Source organism: Leptodactylus fuscus, chromosome 3, assembly GCF_031893055.1.
Source record: "Leptodactylus fuscus isolate aLepFus1 chromosome 3, aLepFus1.hap2, whole genome shotgun sequence".
In the NCBI taxonomy this organism is placed as follows: Eukaryota; Metazoa; Chordata; class Amphibia; order Anura; family Leptodactylidae; genus Leptodactylus; species Leptodactylus fuscus.
In genome coordinates, this window is record NC_134267.1 from 227,011,321 (window position 1) to 227,023,052 (window position 11,732).

Sequence of the window (11,732 nt, forward strand, 5' to 3'; positions counted from 1 at the left end):
ACCATACACTAGATTGTAGAGATATAGGCATAAAGTGTCCAGTAGGTCTGCTCATAAACAGAAACACACAAGGATGAGATCAGCTTCTATATGGACATATTGGGCACAGATCCTTGTAGACCGGGGCTCGGTGCAAGATGTCTGACACGTGTTATTTTATACTGGATTTCCTTGTTACGTCTCCTTCTGTAACTTTCGATTAATTTATTCTATTATATTGGCGGTATTATTTTATAGATGTCGCACTCAGTATCCGTCTTCAGATATATCTATATCTACATACACAGATCCAGCATCTCCAAATACAAAAGGGCAGAAAAAAATTCTGTCTACATTTTAGGTCTGTAACCATGGACAGAACTGGTAAAGACTGGGCCCAATAGGAAACATTGACATCATGTGGGGCAGACGGGGTCCCCTGGAGGGCTGAAGCAGAAGTGGAGGCAGCAGGGCTGTCAATGTTATATGGAGGAATATGATGGGCCCTATATAAATAAAAAATGCCTGTTCATTATACCACAGGCAGTGTATTGTGCTGACTATAATGCCCCCTAGTGTCCATCACTGACTGTACTGGGGATTCGTAAATGCAGGATGACATTTTGATAGTTGAATCCGTCCTTTGTGTTACGTCCAGACAGACATCTTGTGGATTCCTGCACATTTATCAGTTTTATGGATCTTTGATGTTTTTGTAGTTGTTTATCACATAACATGGAGATACCTGGATGTTTCTGTGTATGAGCGCACTGCCACCTACTGGCCACATTATGTATACATCTTTAGGAATACTGCACATGACAGTGAAGGATATTTTGATACTTGCTTTATCAGATATTACAGTTTCTTGGATCACATCCAGATATTTCTGCTTAAAGTTGAACAAATTATTATGTAAGACAAAACATGGAGATGCCGGGGATTGAACCCGGGGCCTCAAACATGCGAAGCATGCGCTCTACCACTGAGCTACATCCCCTACAGGAAACCTCTTCAAATACTCCCATTCCTGAGACAATATACTACGTGTAGCCCTATTGTGCTGATACTACTGGATATCATTATGTGATTAGTAAAGTGGAAATATATAATAATAATAATACCGCCATATAGATATAATGTAGCCATACAGCGCCCACATACAGTACACCGAAATAACACTGTCGTACAAATAAATACTAAAAACATAGAGTGCATATAAATGATACTGTCACACTGTGCAAAACAATAATACCACCATATAGTGCACACGGATAATACTCCCATACTATACACATTAGTAGTGCTACCACGCAGTACACGTAAAAAAACACTTTTGTGTTTCAACAAGTTGAAGTGCGTACATGGATGTTTTTGTGTTTCAGTTGACTGTCCCCTACTGTCCACCATGCGCTTATGTTTCCACATTATATGATGGTGAACGATACAATCTTTTTATTTTGAAGCTTATTTTTTGACAAAATCCAGTAGTTTGAGGATCATCCAGACGCCTGAGCTCTGAATTTTAGCATTTTTATTGTATTTAGATAAACCTGTACAAAACATGGAGATGCCGGGGATTGAACCCGGGGCCTCATACATGCGAAGCATGCGCTCTACCACTGAGCTACATCCCCTATGGGAAACTTCTGAAAATACTCCAATAATAATAATACCGCCATATAGATATAATGTAGCCATACAGCGCCCACATACAGCACACCGAAATAACACTGTCATACTAATAAATAGTAAAAACATAGAGTGCATATAAATGATACTGCCACACTGTGCAAAACAATAATACCACCATATAGTGCACACGGATAATACTCCCATACTATACACATTAGTAGTGCTACCACGCAGTACACGTAAAAAAACACTTTCATGTCATTTTTCAGAGACTAAAATATTGATGTTCTGTCCTAAGAAAAGATCATGAATATACAATGTTGTGGGGTCTGAGACCCTTTTTAACCCCCTATATGTTCTATGTGCACTATACCCCGTAGGTGCTGTGGGGGCCCAGTCAGTGTTTACTATGGGGCCCAGTCTTTGCTAGTTACAACCCCTGATAACAGACCTGAAATGTAGACAGAATAGTACCAACATATATAAGTGCCATATACCTGCCCATAATAATAATAATACCAATGTAATACTGCCATATAGGTGGTATGTAGTCTCAGAAATATGAGCGTTTTCACACTGTGTATGAGGGGATGTAGCTCACTGGTAGAGCGCATGCTTTGCATGTATGAGGCCCTGGGTTCAATCCCCGGCATCTCGATGTTTTGTGTTACATAATAATCAATAAAAAAAGATAGGAGTGCACCATATGCCCTATATTTAATGCGGCCCTGTATTCCCTGCTCATATAATACCGCCAGACAGTTCACCTATACCACCTTATCATATCCAGGGGCCCCTCCCAGATGTTTTGAGAGAGTTGGAGAATAACAGAGGGGCCTTGAGCCTCCTTGTGCACTTAGGCCCATGTATATCTGCCCTCCCCGCAGCCCCTGGAGCTCTGATCTCCTCATTACACAATATACACATTTACATATATCTGCCATATATTGGAGCATTTGTTGGTGCGGTCGTGTATTTGGTGTAACTGCTACCTCTGTCTTACTTATCATTATAGGCTCCTAGATCAAAAATATTATTATATACAGTAAAAAAAGAAATACAATTTACACAATCTTTTTTTTTTTTTTTTTTTTTATTTATTTACATTTTTTTTTTTTTAGGAAGAATTTGCCATGAAATAAAGTATATGGCACCATCCGGGTCTGGAGCTGCCGTGTCCTGTAACGGATTGTAGTTCAGGCTGTTCTTTTTCCAGGCTTGGATATTCTTTCTGGATAGAAAAAGATAAAATGTTATTATTTCTATGTTACATGTCACATACATCTGATAGGGCAGAGGGAAAAGATGAAATATAGATGGCTTACCTTCCAATATTTTGGGATTTCTCTGTTCATAGCCCTTCATGGGGCTTCATTGGAAGCAGTGGGTACGGCACAGGGGGCACTGAGAGTGAGAGCGGAGCCAGGTCGAGATGCAACCCTGATGAAAGTTATGAGTACAGGGAAGCTCTGTGACTCGCTCTCCAATCTCATATTCAGTCATGCAGATTACACATGACTGGGCCTCCTCCTGAGTTATTACCTCTCTAGTGGGTAAGTTCTGAATTTGCAGAGTTCTCCTGCTGGGCGGACGCTGCCGTCTCTCCTGCCGTCTCTCGTGCCAAAGTAGATATTGTGCATGTGGTTCAAGTGGTTGCCCCTGTGGCATTGCCGGTGACGTTGGGGTAATCCCACCCATGTCCAGCAGATGAATGAATCTACTGAATGCACGGGTTGCAGGGTAGGAGTATACAGGAGATCTGCTTGGAATTGGATCCTCAGTGGGTGGAACCGGATTTGGCCGTTGAAATTCAGTGGTATCAGCTGTGGATCCACTTGCTGGTCGGCTGCTATCACTGCTACTCTCTCCTATTATTCTGGAGGGCTCTGCAGGAACCGGATTTGGCCATTGAAATTCAGTGGTGTCAGCTGTGGATCCACTTGCTGGATGGTTGTTATCACTGCTACTCTCTCCTATTATTCTGGAGGGCTCTGCAGGGGCGGGTCTTAATGGAGAGCGGCTTCTTTCCCTGCTCTCTTCTAGTCCTCTGTGCTGTGGAGGAGCTCTGTCGCGTCTCCCTGTCCTCGCAGTGATAGGATTCCTGCTTCTTTGATGTCCAGTAGAAGGTTCTCCACGATGTCCTAGGGATGACCTCAGTCTATGGACAATTGCTGCCTGACCTGTAAATATATAAAGGTAACACATTTAGCCCATAGGAATGGATCCTGTTATTGCTAAGGGTTTTGAGGAGAAGAGACCCCAGTATAGTTAAGTTTAACAGTAACCTGAATAAAGATATATATCATTCACTGGATGAAGGGACGCCATCAACTAATATTGGACAAACTGGGCCCCATAATCACAAAACAATAAGTCGTCTGAAATTTTTTTTTTATTCCCAATAAATAAATAAAAGAACTCCCAGCAATGTTAAATCCCCAATGCCAAGGGCTAGTTCACACGTAAAAACCGCCTGGCTTATTTTGGTCCCGAAAAAAAACGCTTCCTCAAGTGAATAGACTGTAAAAAAAAAAAAAAAAAAAATGCTAGGCGTTTTTGGTCTGGATTTTGTTTTGCAAAAAAAAATGCTAGAGGTTTTTCGCCTCCCATTCACTTCTATTGCTTTCCTCAGGTGGAATCCGCCTGAAGAAAGGTCATGCAGCAAAAACTGCTAGCAGAAAAACGAAAGCTAGCAGTCTCCATAGACCACCATTGTATGGAGGCAGGTTTTGAGGCAAAATCTGCTGTCAAAATCTGCCTCATTGCCCCCCGTGTGAACTAGCCCTAACGGTCCCGTTGCTCATAGTGTATAGTAATCATACAGGGACCAAAACAATAATGATTTATAGAGATTATTAGAAGCCTAATCTAATGCCAAACAAAGATCTTTGGGAGATATAATTGCCCAACCTGATAATTGCGGGGATTAATGCATGTCCATAGCATATGGCATTAAGAACAACAGGGAGGCATAGAAGGCACTCTCCCCAGTAAACACTAACCCCAATGGGCTGTTAGTTCCCTAAATTAACTGGAAACACAAGCAACAGCCTCTCCCTGTCATAGACTTGTATGTGCGCTGGCCACCAAGGATTAAAGCCCATAAGTTCCCTCTCCACACAGGTGAGCGCTAGCTTTCCCCCAACCAGAGCCGCGCCTCTGAGGCGAGGTCACGCTGCCGCCTCAGGCAGCACTTTCAAAGGGGCGGCAATTTTACCAGTTTATTTTTTTCCTTATTTTTTCTCTTAACCAGCCCAAGACAGGATGCCCTGAAAACAGATCTGAACAGTAATGTCCCAGATGTCACGTGGGGACGTCACGTCTGGGACATTGCCCTAAATTCCTGAAGGCTGTGCTAGGAGTAACAATGGATCCCAGAGAGGTGAGTTACACTATTTATTATGCTTCTTCACCTCCCCTGAGTCTCTGATTATTATACTCCGGGGTCTGAAAAGACCCCAGGGTATAATAATAGCGGCAGTTTCTCTCGGGGTTAGCCTTGTTTGTTCTGGTGCCCGTTCAAAGAGGGTAACCTCTCGCCAGAAATCTATTCAGCAAAAACTCACTTTGCTGATCATATTGATGTATGCTTGAACAGTTACTCTGTATACAGAGGAACTGCCCCCCTTTGGGATGCCCCTTTTAAAGAGGACGTTTCACCGATTTGGGCACAGGCAGTTCTATATACTGCTGGAAAGCTGACAGTGCTTGTCCATAGACAAATATTATCTGGTGGGAGGGGGCGTTCCTCCCAGCTCACCCAGTACAGCGCAATAGGCACTGCTGTGGAGAAGGATGTACCTGAGTGACTGTCAGGAACGCCCTTCTGACTGTAAAGAGCTACGGTACCAGGGATGGGAGATATGAAGAAACTGGGCCGAACGCTAGCTAGTAGTGGAAAAAAGAAGCGACATGCCCTATCTGCGCAGAATCAGCCGTGAATTCCATGGCTTGACCATTTATTCGGGCCTACACAGGAGTGGGTTGCCGCGATAGAAAGCTGATGCTGCATCGGCATTTCGTTGCGGAATGTTCAAATGGAATGTTCCGTGAAAAAGATATGAAGGTCACAGCTCTTAATATAGAAAAAATGATAATAATTTAGAAGTGCACTACTCACGTGTCAGAGCCGTCAGCGTTGTAGCAGGATTCCAAAAGATCGGTGCACGGATAATGGCTCTCTCGGCTAAGCCAAAATGCAGCAACAGGAAAAGGCAAAAGGATATATCCAGCACTCGGAATCCGGCCTAATAAAAATAAAACTTAACTTTTATTAAGAAATGGTCATTCTTCCATTAAAAAATTATGATCATACAAGGGACATTAGCTTACCCCTCGTATGATCACAATTTTTTAATGGAAGAATGACCAATTCTTAATAAAAGTTAAGTTTATTTTTATTAGGCCGGATTCCGAGTGCTGGATATATCCTTTTGTCTTTTCCTGTTGCGGAATGTTCCGTGACCTTTTCCTCCGTGTGAACATACCCTTAGAGTGGGGGGGTTTAACGTTGTTGGGATTTCTTTTATTGATTTATTGGGAATAACAGTTATGTTTTAGACGGGTTATTGTTTTGTGATTATGGGGCCCAGTTTGTCAAATTGCCTGAATAAAGAACTTCTGTTTTCTATCATGGGCAGGGGTGGAATTGGGAGGAAAGTAAAACCCACCCCAAACGACTAGGAATGGAAAATGTGCTGTTTACCCTGAAACATTGCTCAGCAGACCCCAGGGATAACTCCTCCCAGGAAATCTCCTCTAGGGTGGGGGGAATATTGTCTCTCTCTTCCTGAACAATTCACTTACCTTGATTCTCCGGTCGGCGCAGCCATGTATCATTGTCAGCTATCAGCTGACGCAGCTCTCGGGCGCTCATGGCTTAGTTACCAAGGCGGAGCTGATGAAATATTAGAGAACTAAGTTCTCAGGTGGCTCCGATATTACTGGGCCCTGATCAAAGATCAGTAAGAATGAATGGAAGTAATCACTAGATATGTAGTACAAACTAGTTCGCTCTTCCAGAACCAAAGTGAAGTGTCAGCAAAAGCATCAACTCAAGAAATGGCTGTGATGTCACAGCGCTCAGGGTTTATATACCCTCAGGGTTCCGTTATGACATCATCATATGCAAATATGTGCATTATGACATCATCATATGCAAATATGTGCATTATGACATCATCATATGCAAATGTGAACAGAACCTCACATAATAGGTAAGCAGAGCCTAGTTTTATGACATCACAGAAGTAAGGTCATGTGACTGTGTGTGTGTGTGCAAAAAAAAATAAAAAAAAAAATAATAATAATAATAATAATAATAATAATAATTTGAATTAAAATCTGGATGTGGCTATTTCTAGGTACCGTACCTATGAACTCCTGGCTATTTTTAGGTACCATCCGTGTACCGTGCCTATAAACTTAAATGAACTGCAGATGTATCATATTTATCCCAGTAAATTTTCACTTTATTAGGACATTTATGTTACAATGGGTAATCTTCCTCGCACTGCGGACATCCATCCACTCTATAACAATCTTCATGTAGTGTGGAACAACAAGAAAAACAAGTTGTCAATTTTTTAGACTTTTTCCCCAAATCAAAGTGGCAAATCAGACATTTCTCCATTTCCTTGCAATTTTTTTTGTGTTTTGGTTGTTTCCCTTTTTCTCCTCTTTGTGGATACCTTCTGCACTTTGTTACCTTCTAAGGGGCGTTTGTTTGAAGAATTTTCAGGTGTATGGTCAATTTCCTTCTTGTTGAATGTTAATTGTTTGGTCTTTTTCTTAGGACGACCTTTTACTCTAATTTTAGATTTGAAATGCATATCTTTGCCTATAGCCTGAAAAGGCACAACTACCTGCGGACGTGCAGATGAAGATTTGCAGCTTGTAGAAGGTGGCGTATTTCCATCAACTATATCCGGAACATTTGAAGTCTCAGCACCTGCAACATCTTGATGTACAGACTGGTTCTATGACAAGCTGGGTTGTAATAACGAAGAACCTCATCTGGCATTGTTTTGGATAACCTTGATTTCTTCCAAGTAGTTTAGAAAGGTTGAAGTTCCGTCATTAGATAAAATATCCGCCAACTGAGTTAGGGATTGGAACGCCAGATTGTACTTAGCAGTACTACTGCGTGGTTCTTCGTCAATAGTCTCTTGTTCTTCCACAGCACAATATAAATCAAATTCTGTGTCTTCAAAACTAGGCTCAATTAGCAAATTTTCCCAGTATTTTTTGTGGAAGCAGTTCCTATCATACAAAGGGATTGATTCGGTTTCTCTCATTAACCACATGAGGACCGCCGTACGTAAATTTACGGCCTCATGTGCTGGTACCTAAAGACCGGACTATTGCCTAAATACGTCCGGCCTATAGGTACCTTCCTGGCGGGGGGAGGGGTGCGGGGGGGGGGGGGGGGCAGGGGTTAGGTGTTACTAACACATAACCCCTTCCTCCATAATGTCCAGTCGGAACTGAGTCCGACTGGACGTGTTAACCCTTTCGATCGCGCCGTGAAACATCACAGCGTGATCGAAAGGGATCCGCCGACAATTGAAGGTGATGGGCTCCCCCGCGGCGAGATGGGGGGGTGCCGATGTCAGTAAAAGGTAGGTTGCCAGTGACCCCAGACTACCGGAGCCCCCACATACCTGGTGATCCTGCCCGGCGATGGAGGAAGTGAGCGATGTGTCTCACTTCCTCTGTAGCTTACAGGACACGAGCAGGTTCATGTCCTGCTCGTGTCCTGTCTGCTATTGTGTAGAATCAGCTGAAGCTTTCGTCAAAGCATCAACTGATTCAAGTGTCCTAAAGGGACACATGAAAAAGTAAAAAAAAAAGTTTAAAAAAAAAATAAAGTGTATGAAAAAAGTAATAAAGTTATAAATACCAAAAATCTCTTTTTTTCTATACAAAATGAATTATATAAAAAAAAGCACTAAAAATAAAAAATAGCAATGCATATTTGGTATCGTCGCGTCCAAAACAACCTGTACAATAAAACTGAAATAATATTTAATGTACACAATGAACGTTGGGAAAAAAAAATGGAAAAAACTCGCTGGAAGTAATGATTTTTTGCCATCTCATCCTACAAAATATGCTATAAAAAGTGATCAAAAAGTCATATGCACCGCACAACAGTGCCAATAAAAAGCGCACATTGTCCCGCAAAAAATAAGCCCTCAACCAACACTGTCAACCGAAAAATAAAAATGTTACGCCTCTCAGAAGATGGCAATGCAAAAAACATTGATTTATGTCCCCAAATGTGTTTTTATTCTACAGAATTAGTATTGCATAAAAAAATACTATAAATGAGGTATTGCCGTAATCGTACCGACCCGCAGAATAAAGGTCACATGTCGCTTATACTGTACGCTGCATGACGCAAAATTTAAAAGGTAAAACTCCATGCCAGAATTGATTTTTTTCTTTTTTTAATTCAGCAAAAAAGGGTTAATAAAATGTATTCAATAAGCTGTAGACACCCAAAAATGGTGTCATTACAAAATGCATCTCGTCCTGCAAACAACAAGCCCTTATATGGCAGCATCACCAGAAAACATCTGAATCTGTGCTCCAAAAGCCGAATCGCGCTCCTTCCCTTCTGCGCCCTGCTGTGTGCCCAAACTGCAGTTTATGCCACAGGTATGACACATGTATGACACTGGTGTACCCGGGATAATGGACGTAATGTCATATGTGAGTATAAACTGATATTAGGGCACAGCCGGACACAGAAGGGAAGAAGGGTTATTGGGTTTTTGGAGCACAGACGGTTTGGTTTTTGGATGCCATGACACTTTTGTAGAGCTGAAACGCCAGTAAAGTGGAATCCCCTGATATGTGACCTTATTTTGGAAACTACACCCCTGAAGGATTTCTCCAGGGGTACAGAGAGCATTTTTAACCCCCAAGTGTTGCTATAACTTATTATCCATAAATGAATACGAAGCTGATTGTGAGAAGTGAAAATGACAATTTTTCCAGGAACCCGTCATTTCAGTGCCTAATATGTTGCGCCCGCCTTGTATCAGAGATGAACGCTCTAAAAGCTGTTGTGCCCGGGATACCCGCTTACCAGTTTTTGGAGTGTCTCTGCTGACATAAGTTGGGCACAACATATCGGGGACTAAAATGGCAAATGTCTGGTAAAATTTCATTTTTAACTTCTCATTATCAGTTGCGATTTCATTTCTGGAAACTAAATAAATGCAACACTCAAGGGTTAAAAACGCTCGCTACGCCACTTGATAAATCCCATCATTGGGGTAGTGTCCAAAATGGCGTGACATTGCTGCGGATTCCACTTTATTGGCAATTCAGGGTCTTTGCAAAAGTGACGTCCAAAAACCAAACTGTGCGCCAAAAACCAAAATAGCGCACCTTCCCTTCTGTGCGCGGCTGTGCCCAAACACCCATTTCTACCCACATATGGCATTAAGTCCGTTATCCGGGGTACACCAGTGTCATACATGTGGGCATACACTGCTATTTGGGTAACCAGCAGGGTGCAGATGTGAAGGAGTGATATGTGCTTTTGGAGTGCAGATTTAGATTCTTTGTTTTTGGACACCATGTCACATTTGCAGAGACCCTAAAATTGCCCCTACAAAATGGGGTCACTTCTTAGGGAATTCCAGTTTACTGGAACCTCCAGGGCTCTGCAAAAACATCATGGTGCCCAGAGGGTCCCTCAACATCTGTACCCCAAAAGCTAAAAAGTGCAGTGCTCCTTCCCTTCTGAGCCCTGCTGTGTGCCCAAGCAGCAGTTTACACCCACATATATAATTTTTGCCCCCTCGGGATGGCCCACTTAATAGTTTCAGGAGTGCAGGTCTCTGACAACACAAAGTGGGGGCAACGTATTGGGCACCGAAATGGCAGATTTCTTTCAAAATTTCAATTTTCATTTTGTACATTAATTTTTGGGAAGAATTTTTAGGCTCAAAATGATAATACCCCTTGATACATTCTTTGATGGGTGTAGTTTTTAAAATGGGGTCACTTTTGGGGGGTTTCCATTGTATTGATACTTTAGGGGCTCAGCAAATGCGACATGGCACCAGAAAACTATTCCAGCAAAATCTGCTCTCCAAAACCCAAATAGCGCTCTTTCCATTCTGAGCCCCACCATGTCCCCATACAGCAGATTATGGCCACATATGGGGTATTTACGTGTTCAGGAGAAATTGTGTAACAAACTATGGGGGGCTTTTTCTCTTTTAACCCCTTGTGAAAATGAAAACTTTGGGGATAAAGGGACATTTTAGTAATTTTTAACCTACACATCCCAAGGTTAGTAAAATCTGTGAGACGGCTATGGGGTCAAACTACTCACTATACCCCTCAATGAATACCTCAAGGGGTCTAGTTTATAAAATGGGGTCATTTATGGGGGGTTTCAATTGTTTTGGTAACTTAAATCTTGTTTGAATGTGCAATGGGCCTGAAATATCTGCAAGCAAAATTTGTGTCTTGAAATTCAGTTGGTGCTCCCATCTCTTTGGGCCCTACCGTGCGTCCGTACATAGGAATAAGGCCACAAAATGTACATTTTTGAACAAAGGAGAAATGGGGCCATCTATTTTGGGGTGTTTTTCTTTATTTTCATGCCTTGTGTGCAAAAAACTGCCTTTAAAATGACTCTTTTGTGTAAAAAATATGAGAATTTTTTGTTTGACACAAATTCTTTTAAAACCTATGGTGTCAAAATACTGACTATACACCTCAATGAATACCTCAAGGGGTCTAGTTTATAAAATGGTGTCATTTATGGGTGTTTTCAATTATTTTGGTAACTCAAATCTTGTTTGAATGTGCAATGGGCCTGAAACATTTAGAAGCAAAAATTGTGTCCTGAAATCCAGTTGGTGCTCCCTTCTTTTTGGGCCCTATTGTGCGTCCATACATGGGATTAAGGCCACAAAGTGTAAATTTATGAACACAGGAGAAGTGGGGTGATATATTTTGGGGTGTGTTTCTTCATTTTCATGTGTTATTTCCAAATAAACTGCCTATAAAATGACACTTTTGTGTAAAAAAATATAAATTTTTTTTGTTTGACGCAACATTTCTAAAAACTTATGGGGTAAAAGTACTCA

The 11,732-nt window shown here is 41.7% G+C and overlaps 3 non-coding genes across 3 annotated transcripts; 1 reads left to right on the forward strand and 2 right to left on the reverse strand.

Annotated features, from left to right (window-relative positions):
* Window positions 1–907: 907 nt before the first annotated feature.
* On the reverse strand, window positions 908–979 carry TRNAA-CGC (transfer RNA alanine (anticodon CGC)). Its single transcript has one exon. It is a non-coding gene; the product is annotated as a tRNA-Ala (tRNA).
* A 565-nt stretch (window positions 980–1,544) lies between these two features.
* Window positions 1,545–1,616, reverse strand: TRNAA-CGC (transfer RNA alanine (anticodon CGC)). Its single transcript has one exon. It is a non-coding gene; the product is annotated as a tRNA-Ala (tRNA).
* Window positions 1,617–2,200: 584 nt separating this feature from the next.
* TRNAA-UGC (transfer RNA alanine (anticodon UGC)) lies at window positions 2,201–2,272 on the forward strand. The gene has a single exon. It is a non-coding gene; the product is annotated as a tRNA-Ala (tRNA).
* The last annotated feature ends 9,460 nt before the right edge of the window (window positions 2,273–11,732 follow it).